Source organism: Schistocerca nitens, chromosome 2 (assembly GCF_023898315.1).
Source record: "Schistocerca nitens isolate TAMUIC-IGC-003100 chromosome 2, iqSchNite1.1, whole genome shotgun sequence".
NCBI classification, from domain to species: Eukaryota; Metazoa; Arthropoda; class Insecta; order Orthoptera; family Acrididae; genus Schistocerca; species Schistocerca nitens.
The window spans coordinates 303,352,054-303,367,519 of NC_064615.1; the positions used below are offsets into that span (position 1 = coordinate 303,352,054).

At 51.2% G+C, this 15,466-nt stretch overlaps 1 protein-coding gene across 1 annotated transcript in view; it reads right to left on the reverse strand.

The window, feature by feature from the left end:
• Positions 1–15,466, reverse strand: part of LOC126236062 (uncharacterized) — a 512,087-nt gene that overhangs the window by 378,850 nt on the left and 117,771 nt on the right. The window lies entirely within an intron of this gene.

The window sequence follows — 15,466 nt, forward strand, 5'->3', positions numbered from 1 at the left end:
ATTTAATTAACCTATTCCTGATGGCACTTTGGCGTACATCATTATGTACAGCAAGAGGAATTTGACTTATGATCTTAAGCATGGAATAATTACTGAGAATTTTTTAACGGGTTGAGAGGGATAGTGTTTTTTAATGGATCTTGATCCATTGAAGAGTTTCACTCTCGCGCTTAGAAGAAGTACGAAAAGAAATTGTGGATGCTGTTGTCGGTTGTTGTTGTTCTCTAAGACAGGTGTTCTGTACATTGGACAATTTTTTTGAACTGTTCGCCACTGGTCAGTGCATTCTTTATGAAAAAAGTGTTTGCATCTTGTCACCACAAATTGCGGTTGCTGGTTTTGTTCTTCATCTAAGCAGATGGCACATTTTTCCTGACACTGTTCAGTTAGATCATACGTTTGAAACAATTTTTCCAAGAATGATGCAGATGGTGTCTGGTACATTGGAATTACTTGCAAGTCTAATCTATCTCGAAATTCCATTATAAAATCTTCAGACTGTTCCTAATATCTTGTTATCTTGTACCAGTCTACTTTATGTTGAAATTCATGAATGAAATTTTCAGATAGCTTTTGTTTTTCGGATATGATATACCAGTCTACTTTATAATGAAATTCGCGGATGAATTTTTCAGATAATTTTTGCCAGTATGAAATTCCCTCCCAGTCTACTTTATGTTGAAATTCATGAATGAATTTTTGAGAATTTTTGATTGCGTGAAATAAATGGCCAGTATACTTTATGTTGAAGTTCCCGCATGATTTCTTGAGATAATTTCCTCGACAATGACATCTCTTTCCAGTGTAATTTACGTTGGAAATCACGAATCAAATTATCTAATAGTTTTCGTTTGTTACCGGATATCCTCTATCAGTTCAGTTTATCATGAAATTCGCGCATTAAATTTTCAGGTAATTTTTGACAGCATGACATTTCACACCAGTCTAGTTAATCATGAAATTAACGCATGAAATTTCCAGATAATTTCGTAAGTTTTGAAATGGCACACCAATTTAATTTAACTTCTTCTCTCATGATTAACTGCACAATTACTTCTCTGCATTTTTCATTCATTGAATACAATTCGTATAACTCTCTAAAGCTTAATTTTTTGCACACGTAACTCAACCCATTAAGAAATTGTTCTTCTGTAGCGTAATTCTTCAATTCTTTGGTAGCCACTTATAACACAAATAATTTTAATTTTTTCAATAATGCAATTCAATTTTTTATAAGACAACTCGTCAGTTGCACTGACCAACGTCTGGCCACAGAAAAGTGGTCGCCGAAAAGTGGTCGCCATAAAGCGCCTGCCATAAAGTGCTCGCCATGTTTTGCCCTAAATGTTGAGGGGGGTGTCCTCAATCGCCGCACGTACTTTAAGTCGCCAAGATTTCCCGAAAAAGTGCTCACCTAAAAGTGTCCGCCATCTTTTTCCCAAAAAGATTCCGATTCAAAGAGGCGACAACTTTTCCCGTAAAGTCGCCATGATTTCGCAAAAATGCGACCGCCGAAAAGTGGCCGCCATCTTTTGGCCGAAAAGATGCGGGTTCAAAGAACTGGCTTCTTTTGCGCTACATGTTTTAAAATTTACAGCGAAAAAGCTGTGGAAAATTTTTATGTGGAAGCTCTGTGGAAACATTTTTTGTGGAAAACATGTGGATTTGATGAAAATAGTCCTGTCGATACAGGTTTTTAACAGGAATTAAACAGGAAATTTTTATAACAGGAATTTAACAGGGAGTTTTTTTAAAGAGAAAACTATGTGCAAATATTTTAAGTGAATAATATGTGGAAATATTTTTAATTGAAAAATATGTGGAAATATTTTTAAGTGAATAATATGTGGTGTCCCATACCTATACGTATACTACTGCTACACCGAAGGGTCCTGTATCTACGTTCTTCCTGTGTTCAGCCTCCACCCTTTGTGACTGAAGCCCTTCTTGTGTTTTCCCCAGGCCCTCTAACCTAGAAAACCGCCCAGTCCACGCCACACAGCCCCTGCTACCCGTGTAGCCGCCTCCTGCGTGTAGTGGACTCCTGACCTATTCAGCGGAACCCGAAACCCAACCTCCCTATGGTGCAAGTTGAGGAATCTGCAGCCTACACGGTCGCAGAAACGTCTGAGCCTCTGATTAAGATTCTCCCCTCGGCTCTGCACTAGAGGTCCGCAATCGGTCCTGACGACAATGCTGCAAATGGTCAGCTCTGCTTTCATCTCACAAGCAAGACTGGCAGCCTTTACCACTTCTGTTAGCCGCTCTAAACCAGAGAGAATCTCTCCTGATCCAAAGTGACACACACCATTGGCACTGACGTGAGCCACAACCTCCAGTTGGCTGCACCCTGAGCTGTTCATGGCATCCGGAAGGACCCATTCCACGCCTGGAATGACTTCACGCGGTACCCACACGCAGTGCGCGTTGGATTTATTCCCCTTCTTGCCAGCCATGTCCCTAAGGACCCCATAACGCGACTAACGTTGGAGCTCCCAGCTACCAATAACCCCATCCTCTGTGATTGCCCGGATCTTGCAGACTGAGAGGTCTCCTCTGAAAAAGGAGAGGCGAGGGCATCTGGCTGAGCGACAGTGTCATCTACAGACAGCACCTGGAACCTGTTTGTCAGACCAACCGGGGAGGCCGTATGTGTGGCCCCCTGGGAAGTCTTTCGCCGCCTGCTACGCTCCAGAACGACCTCCCACTCAACCACAAGTGAGGGGTCAACCTCTATGCGAGCAGCGTCGGTGAGGACCTATCGGAGGACTCAGACGTGCTGGACGTCCGTTGGATCCCCACGGCCGGCCCAGAACATTGGTGGCCATCCACTGCAGCTTCAAGATGTGTAACTGAAGCCATGACAGCTTGGAGCTGAGAGCGAAGTGTCACCAACTGGGTTCGCATCTGCACACTACAATCACAGTACCTATCCATACTAAAGACTGTGGAAATTAAACCATCCAGATAAACGGACTATCGGCACGTGCTGCGGAACTCTACTGTAGATGCTTACGAAAACTCAGGAACTGTGTCTAAAAAATTACATTAATACGCTGAGATTCAGAAACATAACTAGTGCAGCACTCAGGTGAAACTAAATAATTCGCCCCTGATTAGGTACTTGTAATATGTCACAAAATCGGTTTACTTTCCGACGCAAACGAGAACACTGTTTATCAGATATAAATTAACATGCGCAAACCCAAGAAACTAAACCATCAAAGCAAACAGTTGAAATTATAGAATTCGCTCCTTGTTAGCAACTCGTAAAAGTCATAAGTCGGATACTTCCCTGTTGCTGCGTCTGTCTCGCCCGGCTGCTACGACGTGCCAAAGCTGGACATACCGGCTATTAAGTAGGTGGTCATAATGTTCTTGTTGATCAGTGTAATTAGAAATAGGAAGACAAGCATTTTCCATAAAAATGATAGATGGGGTAATTAGCATATGTTGGATGATTTTTATATTTAATTAACTTAGGTATTCGAACTGAACAGAGTCAGTTCTTTTATTTTCAAGAAGTGATGCATTCGCACCTACCAATCCGAGAAGTATATCCATCTCGTACTTTGAAAAATAAGGTGTTCGTCTGTTGTTTTCCATTTCGCCAAACATAAAGGACAGTTAGCGAGGTATTAAGACATTCCTGCTTGTTAACGAAAATGTAACATTACGTCAGTCAGCACTGATTAACTAGGAAACTTACGTATACAGGCAACTGTCTGCAAATTCATATCTCTATTAACATCTTTGCTTCTCGAGGGCGCCTTGCATTGCAATACATGGAGTTAACCACCGTCAAATGCACGGTTTGCTGACCGGCAGAGACATTTAAAAGGCGGTCTGCTTTCAACTGTGGTCATGTGCCCTTGGCCACCTCGCTTTTTGACCGAGCTTGGTGCATTCGGCAGTCAGTGTAACGCCTGCTGTGTGATAAGTGGGACATCTGGAGGGCGTGCGTACCAGATTAACGGTCTGTACATCAGGACAGCAGATAACGCCACGTAGTTCTCGAAGATGGGGAACAGCCACCATCCTTAACACGCCAGAAATGCAATGTCAGCCCTCGAAACAGCCTTCTCCGCGAAGCAGACGTGATCGCGTTGTGTGCCCGGTGGCACTTCGTACCGAATGCTGGGCCAGGACGACAATAACGAATGCAGAATGAGATTTTCAGTCTGTAGCGGAGTGTGCGCTGATATGAAACTTCCTGGCAGATTAAAACTCTGCGCCGGGTTGAGACTCGAACTCGGGAACTTTGCCTTTCGTGGGCAAGTGCTCTACCAACAGAGCTACCCAAGCACGACTCACGACCCGTCCTCGCAGCTTTAATTCCGCCAGTACCTCGTCTCCCACCCTCCAAACTTCACATAAGCTCTCCTGCTTACCTTGCAGAACTAGCACTCCTGGAAGAAAGGATACTGCGGAGACTTGGCTGAGCCATAGCCTGGGGGATGTTTCCAGAATGAGATTGTCACTCTGCAGCGGAGTGTGCGCTGATATGAAACTTCCTGGCAGATTAAAACTGTGTGCCGTACCGAGACTCGAACTCGGGACCTTTGCCTTTCGCGGGCAAGTGCTCTACCAACTGAACTATCCAAGCACGACTGACGACCCGTCTTCACAGCTTTAATTCCGCCAGTACCTCGTCTCCTACCTTCCAAACTGTGGCTGAGCCAAGTCTCCGCAATATCCTTTCTTCCGAGAGTGCTAGTTCTGCAAGGCATGCAGGAGAGCTTCTCTGAAGTTTGGAAGGTAGGAGACGAGGTACTGGCGGAATTAAAGCTGTGAGGACGGGTCGTGAGTCGTGCTTGGATAGCACAGTTGGTAGAGCAACCGTCCGCGAAAGGCAGAGGTCCCGAGTTCGAGTCTCGGTCCGGCACACAGTTTTAATCTGCCAGGAAGTTTAATAACGAATGCAGTCTGGGAATGTGAGTTTGCCCGGAAGCCCCCCTCCCCCTCCCCTGGCCACACATGGACGCTCCACCGTGATGCAATACACAGAACCGGGACTCGTCTTAAGAGGCGGCTCGCTGCCACTCCTGTGTTCACCAGTGCCGTTGTTAGTGGCGCCACTTCGCTGCACCCCTCTCTGTTGCGGCGTCCAAGGGAAGCGTGCTGGAATCCGTGGCGCGCCACATGTCGCACTCTTCCTGTGCGTCCTCGACCAATTCGATGGCAGCAGGTTCCGTAAGGCCGTTGACCCGTCAAAACGTTTGTCAATCACCCACTGGCGTCGAACTGGTCGAAGACAAACCTCATAATGTGCAGGTGGCGAAGAAGCCATGCCATAACGTACTATCTCGGGATATTCATTGTCTGCCGATGTTGCCGATGCTGATCGGCAGCCAGTGAATCAGCACGGAAGACTCGACGCCAAGGAGATGCTGCGTTCCGACACAGAACGGCATATCCTGGAGAATTCTGCCGAACCTATCATGTTTTACGGCCTATAAGACGCTACGGACTATAGGATGCATCTTAATTTTTAAGCAATTTTTAAAAGAAATATCATTTTTATCATTTTTATTATTAGATTACCAAGCCAGACTTAAAAGGATTCTTAGTTTATAAAACTGAACTGACCTTTAAAATCCCTGAAAATCTTCATATAAACTTTCTTCTTCTTCTCCGTCATCATCGTTGTCCTCTTCGTATATAAGACGGTCTTCACTCCCATCGAGAGCGTTACTCATGCCGCACTTCTTGAAAGATTTAACAGTAATGTCTTCTCTCGCTCTAGACCACGACTGTTTTACGCACTGACACACTTGTTTGATTGTAGAATCCAGGATGAAATGTATTGTTTGATTGTAGATCCTTTTAAAGCTCCCTTCGGCGTGAATTCATCCATTTGTTCCATTCCTCTCTCATATACTAAAAAAAAAAGGTTCAAATGGTTCTGAGCACTATGGGACTTAACATCTGTGGTCATCAGTCCCCTAGAACTTAGAACTACTTAAACCTAACTAACCTAAGGACATCACAAACATCCATGCCCGAGGCAGGATTCGAACCTGCGACCGTAGCAGTCACGCGGTTCCGGACTGCGCGCCTAGAACCGCTAGACCACCGCGGCCGGCCTCATATACTCTTTAAATGGTTTATTTATCGACACATCAAGAGGCTGCAATTTTGAAGTAAGTCCTTCCGGAGTAACAGCACGCTCTGTATTTCCCTACATCAGTTTCTTTTTTACAGAATTTTTCAAATGACTACTAAACTGATCTAACACATTAAGATAAATCTTCTTCAATAAAGCATCTTTTCCTCCCTCCCACACTCTGTTAATCCATACTAATTTCATACTAGCCTCGTCCATCCAACCCTTGTCATGTTGGTGAACAACACCACCTGGCGGTATTCCAGAAGATTTTGGCATTGTTTGGCTCTTGAAAATGTTCATCAGATAGAGTTTAGTACCGTCAGCACAACATGAGAGGACAACAGCGTAGTTTATTTTTTTCATATTAACTTGTTTTTATTGTTACAGTTTTAGCAGCTTTCATGTCAACAGTTTTGTCACTTGCCGCATGAAATGTCGGAGCAGTTTCGCCCATATTCGCTACTTGGCTTAGTTCCACACTAGTTTTCTTTCAATACTGTATAATAAAGTTATGGAAAGGTAGTGTTTTCTTTCCTTACTGTTATGGCATTTCCTGAGATATTCGTATGCTAAGTCCGTGACGCATCATAAACTTGTAGCACCAACCAAGTCCACCCTTAGAGCCTGTTCCACTGTAGCGCTAGCTTATGAGTGTGTGTTTTAATCATTTATGTATTATTTTTCAATGCCGTTTTGACAGTGTTCTTGAATTCATTTCAATATGTCACCTTCTAGTTTTGGACATTTTGCATTCAGTCCTCTATTTGCACATTTCGTCTTCCTCGTTTAGTACAGTTCTTCTTTACCAGCGCGCCAGTAGCGTATGGTTTTTTTTTCTGTTGGTGGAGCGACGAAATTCCGCTCTTCTGTTATGTTTCCATGTTGTTCTGCATATTCTATTGTATGCTATTATTTTCAATTTATGACTCGCATTATTTGAATACCTTTTATTTTTCTCCATTACTAAACTAGCTACTAACAAAAGAAACTGATCTGTTACCGACAATACAAATCACTTTCAATTCAAGTTGACTGTCACAGTAGAGTGCAGTGACGCATCGTAGACTTGACAGGAGCTTGAAAGGACGCTGATTTGAAAACACTGAAGAAGTCAATCAAAAAACGGGAGAGGAGCTGTCAGTCATTGCTAAAGATGACTACACAAAATGTTTCGAAGAGTGGAAGCACCGGTGGGACAATTATATTAGTTGTAATGGATGAGGTTGTTTTGTAACCAACTTGAAAATATATAGCTTTTAAAAAATAATTCCGACTTTTTGCGTGCCCCCCCCCCCCCCCCCGCCCACCACACCCCACGTAATTTCTAGTATAAGACGCACCTGAATTTTTCAGATAATTTTTCGAAGAAAAAAGTGCGTCTTATAGCCCGTAAAATACGGTATTTCAAGTAAGGCTTGGGTAGCACGTTACCTTGTAAGTTAACCCCCATGTATTCCATGTCGTGACAGAAGATCGAGAAGCAATTCAGCGAAGACATCTGACGTCCACAGTAGCGACAGACGAATCGTCAACAGCGCCTGCACGCAGATCGTGACAACACCAGAGTGGAAGCGCGGCTGTGGATCTTGTCCCGTGACCCAAGGAACAAGAACCAGGGTGGCCTGTGTCGGAATGTTGCTGCACTCCTCTCCGGCAGGAACGGAGCTCTCTCGGAATAGGGGAGTCGTCCCGTGCAACTAGGAATCCGAACTGTGTCGGCATGTTGCTGCACTCCTCTCCGGCAGAAACGACGCTCTCTCGGAATAGGGGAGTCATCCCGTGCAACTAGGAATCCGACCTGTGTCGGCATGTTGCTGCACTCCTCACAGGCAGAAACGATGCTCCCTCGGAATGGGAGAGTCGTCCCGTGCAACTAGGAATCCGACCTGTGTCGGCATGTTGCTGCACTCCTCACAGGCAGAAACGATGCTCCCTCGGAATGGGGGAGTCGTCCCGTGCAACTAGGAATCCGACCTGTGTCGGCATGTTGCTGCACTCCTCTCCGGCAGAAACGACGGTCTCTCGGAATAGGGGAGTCGTCCCGTGCAACTAGGAATCCGACCTGTGTCGGCATGTTGCTGCACTCCTCTCCAGCAGAAACGACGGTCTCTCGGAATAGGGGAGTCGTCCCGTGCAACTAGGAATCCGACCTGTGTCGGCATGTTGCTGCAATCCTCTCCGGCAGAAACGACGGTCTCTCGGAATAGGGGAGTCGTCCCGTGCAACTAGGAATCCGACCTGTGTCGGCATGTTGCTGCACTCCTCTCCGGCAGAAACGACGCTCTCTCGGAATAGGGGAGTCGTCCCGTGCAACTAGGAATCCGACCTGTGTCGGCATGTTGCTGCACTCCTCACAGGCAGAAACGATGCTCCCTCGGAATGGGGGAGTCGTCCTGTGCAACTAGGAATCCGACCTGTGTCGGCATGTTGCTGCACTCCTCTACGGCAGAAACGACGGTCTCTCGGAATAGGGGAGTCGTCCCGTGCAACTAGGAATCCGACCTGTGTCGGCATGTTGCTGCACTCCTCACAGGCAGAAACGATGCTCCCTCGGAATGGGGGAGTCGTCCCGTGCAACTAGGAATCCGACCTGTGTCGGCATGTTGCTGCACTCCTCTCCGGCAGAAACGACGCTCTCTCGGAATAGGGGAGTCGTCCCGTGCAACTAGGAATCCGACCTGTGTCGGCATGTTGGTGCACTCCTCACAAGCAGAAACGATGCTCCCTCGGAATGGGGGAGTCGTCCCGTGCAACTAGGAATCCGACCTGTGTCGGCATGTTGCTGCACTCCTCTCCGGCAGAAACGACGGTCTCTCGGAATAGGGGAGTCGTCCCGTGCAACTAGGAATCCGACCTGTGTCGGCATGTTGCTGCACTCCTCTCCGGGAGAAACGACGCTCTCTCGGAATAGGGGAGTCGTCCCTTGCAACTAGGAATCCGACCTGTGTCGGCATGTTGCTGCACTCCTCACAGGCAGAAACGATGCTCCCTCGGAATGGGGGAGTCGTCCCGTGCAACTAGGAATCCGACCTGTGTCGGCATGTTGCTGCACTCCTCTCCGGCAGAAACGACGCTCTCTCGGAATAGGGGAGTCGTCCCGTGCAACTAGGAATCCGACCTGTGTCGGCATGTTGCTGCACTCTTCTCCGGCAGAAACGACGGTCTCTCGGAATAGGGGAGTCGTCCCGTGCAACTAGGAATCCGACCTGTGTCGGCATGTTGCTGCACTCCTCTCCGGCAGAAACGACGCTCTCTCGGAATAGGGGAGTCGTCCCGTGCAACTAGGAATCCGACCTGTGTCGGCATGTTGCTGCACTCCTCACAGGCAGAAACGATGCTCCCTCGGAATGGGGGAGTCGTCCCGTGCAACTAGGAATCCGACCTGTGTCGGCATGTTGCTGCACTCCTCTCCGGCAGAAACGACACACACTCGGAATAGGGGAGTCGTCCCGTGCAACTAGGAATCCGACCTGTGTCGGCATGTTGCTGCACTCCTCACAGGCAGAAACGATGCTCCCTCGGAATGGGGGAGTCGTCCCGTGCAACTAGGAATCCGACCTGTGTCGGCATGTTGCTGCACTCCTCTCTGGCAGAAACGACAGTCTCTCGGAATAGGGGAGTCGTCCCGTGCAACTAGGAATCCGACCTGTGTCGGCATGTTGCTGCACTCCTCTCCGGCAGAAACGACGCTCTCTCGGAATAGGGGAGTCGTCCCGTGCAACTAGGAATCAGACCTGTGTCGGCATGTTGCTGCACTCCTCACAGGCAGAAACGATGCTCCCTCGGAATGGGGGAGTCGTCCCGTGCAACTAGGAATCCGACCTGTGTCGGCATGTTGCTGCACTCCTCTCCGGCAGAAACGACGCTCTCTCGGAATAGGGGAGTCGTCCCGTGCAACTAGGAATCCGACCTGTGTCGGCATGTTGCTGCACTCCTCTCCGGCAGAAACGACGCTCTCTCGGAATAGGGGAGTCGTCCCGTGCAACTAGGAATCCGACCTGTGTCGGCATGTTGCTGCACTCCTCACAGGCAGAAACGATGCTCCCTCGGAATGGGGGAGTCGTCCCGTGCAACTAGGAATCCGACCTGTGTCGGCATGTTGCTGCACTCCTCTCCGGCAGAAACGACGCTCTCTTGGAATAGGGGAGTCGTCCCGTGCAACTAGGAATCCGACCTGTGTCGGCATGTTGCTGCACTCCTCGCAGGCAGAAACGATGCTCCCTCGGAATGGGGGAGTCGTCCCGTGCAACTAGGAATCCGACCTGTGTCGGCATGTTGCTGCACTCCTCTCCGGCAGAAACGACGCTCTTTCGGAATAGGGGAGTCGTCCCGTGCAACTAGGAATCCGACCTGTGTCGGCATGTTGCTGCACTCCTCTCCGGCAGAAACGACGGACTCTCGGAATAGGGGAGTCGTCCCGTGCAACTAGGAATCAGACCTGTGTCGGCATGTTGCTGCACTCCTCACAGGCAGAAACGATGCTCCCTCGGAATGGGGGAGTCGTCCCGTGCAACTAGGAATCCGACCTGTGTCGGCATGTTGCTGCACTCCTCTCCGGCAGAAACGATGCTGCCTCGGAATGGGGGAGTCGTCCCGTGCAACTAGGAATCCGACCTGTGTCGGCATGTTGCTGCACTCCTCTCCGGCAGAAACGACGGTCTCTCGGAATAGGGGAGTCATCCCGTGCAACTAGGAATGCGACCTGTGTCGGCATGTTGCTGCACTCCTCACAGGCAGAAACGATGCTCCCTCGGAATAGGGGAGTCGTCCCGTGCAACTAGGAATCCGACCTGTGTCGGCATGTTGCTCCACTCCTCTCCGGCAGAAACGACGCTCTCTCGGAATAGGGGAGTCGTCCCCTGCAACTAGGAATCCGACCTGTGTCGGCATGTTGCTGCACTCCTCACAGGCAGAAACGATGCTCCCTCGGAATGGGGGAGTCGTCCCGTGCAACTAGGAATCCGACCTGTGTCGGCATGTTGCTGCACTCCTCTCCGGCAGAAACGACGCTCTCTCGGAATAGGGGAGTCGTCCCGTGCAACTAGGAATCCGACCTGTGTCGGCATGTTGCTGCACTCCTCTCCGGCAGAAACGACGGTCTCTCGGAATAGGGGAGTCGTCCCGTGCAACTAGGAATCCGGCCTGTGTCGGCATGTTACTGCACTCCTCACAGGCAGAAACGATGCTCCCTCGGAATGGAGGAGTCGTCCCATGCAACTAGGAATCCGACCTGTGTCGGCATGTTGCTGCACTCCTCTCCGGCAGAAACGACGGTCTCTCGGAATAGGGGAGTCGTCCCGTGCAACTAGGAATCCGACCTGTGTCGGCATGTTAGTGCACTCCTCACAGGCAGAAACGATGCTCCCTCGGAATGGGGGAGTCGTCCCGTGCAACTAGGAATCCGACCTGTGTCGGCATGTTGCTGCACTCCTCTCCGGCAGAAACGACGGTCTCTCGGAATAGGGGAGTCATCCCGTGGAACTAGGAATCCGACCTGTGTCGGCATGTTGCTGCACTCCTCACAGGCAGAAACGATGCTGCCTCGGAATGGGGGAATCGTCACGTGCAACTAGGAATCCGACCTGTGTCGGCATGTTGCTGCACTCCTCTCCGGCAGAAACGACGGTCTCTCGGAATAGGGGAGTCGTCCCGTGCAACTAGGAATCCGACCTGTGTCGGCATGTTGCTGCACTCCTCACAGGCAGAAACGATGCTCCCTCGGAATGGGGGAGTCGTCCCGTGCAACTAGGAATCCGACCTGTGTCGGCATGTTGCTGCACTCCTCTCCGGCAGAAACGACGGTTTCTCGGAATAGGGGAGTCATCCCGTGCAACTAGGAATCCGACCTGTGTCGGCATGTTGCTGCACTCCTCTCCGGCAGAAACGACGCTCTCTCGGAATAGGGGAGTCGTCCCGTGCAACTAGGAATCCGACCTGTGTCGGCATGTTGCTGCACTCCTCTCCGGCAGAAACGACGCTCTCTCGGAATAGGGGAGTCGTCCCGTGCAACTAGGAATCCGACCTGTGTCGGCATGTTGCTGCACTCCTCACAGGCAGAAACGATGCTCCCTCGGAATGGGGGAGTCGTCCCGTGCAACTATGAATCCGACCTGTGTCGGCATGTTGCTGCACTCCTCTCCGGCAGAAACGACGCTCTCTCGGAATAGGGGAGTCATCCCGTGCAACTAGGAATCAGACCGGTGTCGGCATGTTGCTGCACTCCTCACAGGCAGAAACGATGCTGCCTCGGAATGGGGGAGTCGTCCCGTGCAACTAGGAATCCGACCTGTGTCGGCATGTTGCTGCACTCCTCTCCGGCAGAAACGACGCTCTCTCGGAATAGGGGAGTCGTCCCGTGCAACCAGGAATCCGACCTGTGTTGGCATGTTGCTGCACTCCTCACAGGCAGAAACGATGCTCCCTCGGAATGGGGGAGTCGTCCCGTGCAACTAGGAATCCGACCTGTGTCGGCATGTTGCTGCACTCCTCACAGGCAGAAACGATGCTCCCTCGGAATGGGGGAGTCGTCCCGTGCAACTAGGAATCCGACCTGTGTCGGCATGTTGCTGCACTCCTCTCCGGCAGAAACGACGGTCTCTCGGAATAGGGGAGTCGTCCCGTGCAACTAGGAATCCGACCTGTGTCGGCATGTTGCTGCACTCCTCACAGGTAGAAACGATGCTCCCTCGGAATGGGGGAGTCGTCCCGTGCAACTAGGAATCCGACCTGTGTCGGCATGTTGCTGCACTCCTCTCCGGCAGAAACGACGGTCTCTCGGAATAGGGGAGTCGTCCCGTGCAACTAGGAATCCGACCTGTGTCGGCATGTTGCTGCACTCCTCTCCGGCAGAAACGACGCACTCTCAAAATAGGGGAGTCGTCCCGTGCAACTAGGAATCCGACCTGTGTCGGCATGTTGCTGCACTCCTCTCCGGCAGAAACGACGGCCTCTCGGAATAGGGGAGCCGTCCCGTGCAACTAGGAATCCGACCTGTTTCGGCATGTTGCTGCATTCCTCTCTGGCAGAAACGACGGTCTCTCGGAATAGGGGAGTCGTCCCGTGCAACTAGGAATCCGACCTGTGTCGGCATGTTGCTGCACTCCTCACAGGCAGAAACGATGCTCCCTCGGAATGGGGGAGTCGTCCCGTGCAACTAGGAATCCGACCTGTGTCGGCATGTTGCTGCACTCCTCTCCGGCAGAAACGACGCTCCCTCGGAATAGGGGAGTCATCCCGTGAAACTAGGAATCCGACCTGTGTCGGCATGTTGCTGCACTCCTCACAGGCAGAAACGATGCTGCCTCGGAATGGGGGAGTCGTCCCGTGCAACTAGGAATCCGACCTGTGTCGGCATGTTGCTGCACTCCACTCCGGCAGAAACGACGGTCTCTCGGAATAGGGGAGTCGTCCCGTGCAACAAGGAATCCGACCTGTGTCGGCATGTTGCTGCACTTCTCACAGGCAGAAACGATGCTCCCTCGGAATGGGGGAGTCGTCCCGTGCAACTAGGAATCCGACCTGTGTCGGCATGTTGCTGCACTCCTCTCCGGCAGAAACGACGCTCTCTCGGAATAGGGGAGTCGTCCCGTGCAACTAGGAATCCGACCTGTGTCGGCATGTTGCTGCACTCCTCCCCGGCAGAAACGACGCTCTCTCGGAATAGGGGAGTCGTCCCGTGCAACTAGGAATCCGACCTGTGTCGGCATGTTGCTGCACTCCTCACAGGCAGAAACGATGCTCCCTCGGAATGGGGGAGTCGTCCCGTGCAACTAGGAATCCGACCTGTGTCGGCATGTTGCTGCACTCCTCTCCGGCAGAAACGACGGTCTCTCGGAATAGGGGAGTCGTCCCGTGCAACTAGGAATCCGACCTGTGTCGGCATGTTGCTGCACTCCTCACAGGTAGAAACGATGCTCCCTCGGAATGGGGGAGTCGTCCCGTGCAACTAGGAATCCGACCTGTGTCGGCATGTTGCTGCACTCCTCTCCGGCTGAAACGACGGTTTCTCGGAATAGGGGAGTCGTCCCGTGCAACTAGGAATCCGACCTGTGTCGGCATGTTGCTGCACTCCTCTCCGGCAGAAACGACGCACTCTCGGAATAGGGGAGTCGTCCCGTGCAACTAGGAATCCGACCTGTGTCGGCATGTTGCTGCACTCCTCACAGGCAGAAACGATGCTCCCTCGGAATGGGAGAGTCGTACCGTGCAACTATAAATTCGACATGTCTCGGAATGTTGCTGCACTCCTCTCCGGCAGAAACGACGGTCTCTCGAAATAGGGGAGTCGTCCCGTGCAACTAGGAATCCGACATCTGTCGGCATGTTGCTGCACTCCTCTCCGGCAGAAACGTTGGTCTCTCGGAATAGGGGAGTCGTCCCGTGCAACTAGGAATCCGACCTGTGTCGGCATGTTGCTGCACTCCTCACAGGTAGAAACGATGCTCCCTTGGAATGGGGGAGTCGTCCCGTGCAACTAGGAATCCGACCTGTGTCGGCATGTTGCTGCACTCCTCTCCGGCAGAAACGACGGTCTCTCGGAATAGGGGAGCCGTCCCGTGCAACTAGGAATCCGACCTGTGTCGGCATGTTGCTGCACTCCTCTCTGGCAGAAACGACGCTCTCTCGGAATAGGGGAGTCGTCCCGTGCAACTAGGAATCCGACCTGTGTCGGCATGTTGCTGCACTCCTCTCCGGCAGAAACGACGCTCTCTCGGAATAGGGGAGTCGTCCCGTGCAACTAGGAATCCGACCTGTGTCGGCATGTTGCTGCACTCCTCACAGGCAGAAACGATGCTCCCTCGGAATGGGGGAGTCGTCCCGTGCAACTAGGAATCCGACCTGTGTCGGCATGTTGCTGCACTCCTCTCCGGCAGAAACGACGCTCTCTCGGAATAGGGGAGTCGTCCCGTGCAACTAGGAATCCGACCTGTGTCGGCATGTTGCTGCACTCCTCTCCGGCAGAAACGACGCTCTCTTGGAATAGGGGAGTCGTCCCGTGCAACTAGGAATCCGACCTGTGTCGGCATGTCGCTGCACACCTCACAGGCAGAAACGATGCTTCCTCGGAATGGGGGAGTCGTCCCGTGCAACTAGGAATCCGACCTGTGTCGGCATGTTGCTGCACTCCTCTCTGGCAGAAACGACGGTCTCTCGGAATAGGGGAGTCGTCCCGTGCAACTAGGAATCCGACCTGTGTCGGCATGTTGCTGCACTCCTCTCCAGCAGAAACGACGCTCTCTCGGAATAGGGGAGTCGTCCCGTGCAACTAGGAATCTGACCTGTGTCGGCATGTTGCTGCACTGCTCACAGGCAGAAACGATGCTCCCTCGGAATGGGGGAGTCGTCCCGTGCAACTAG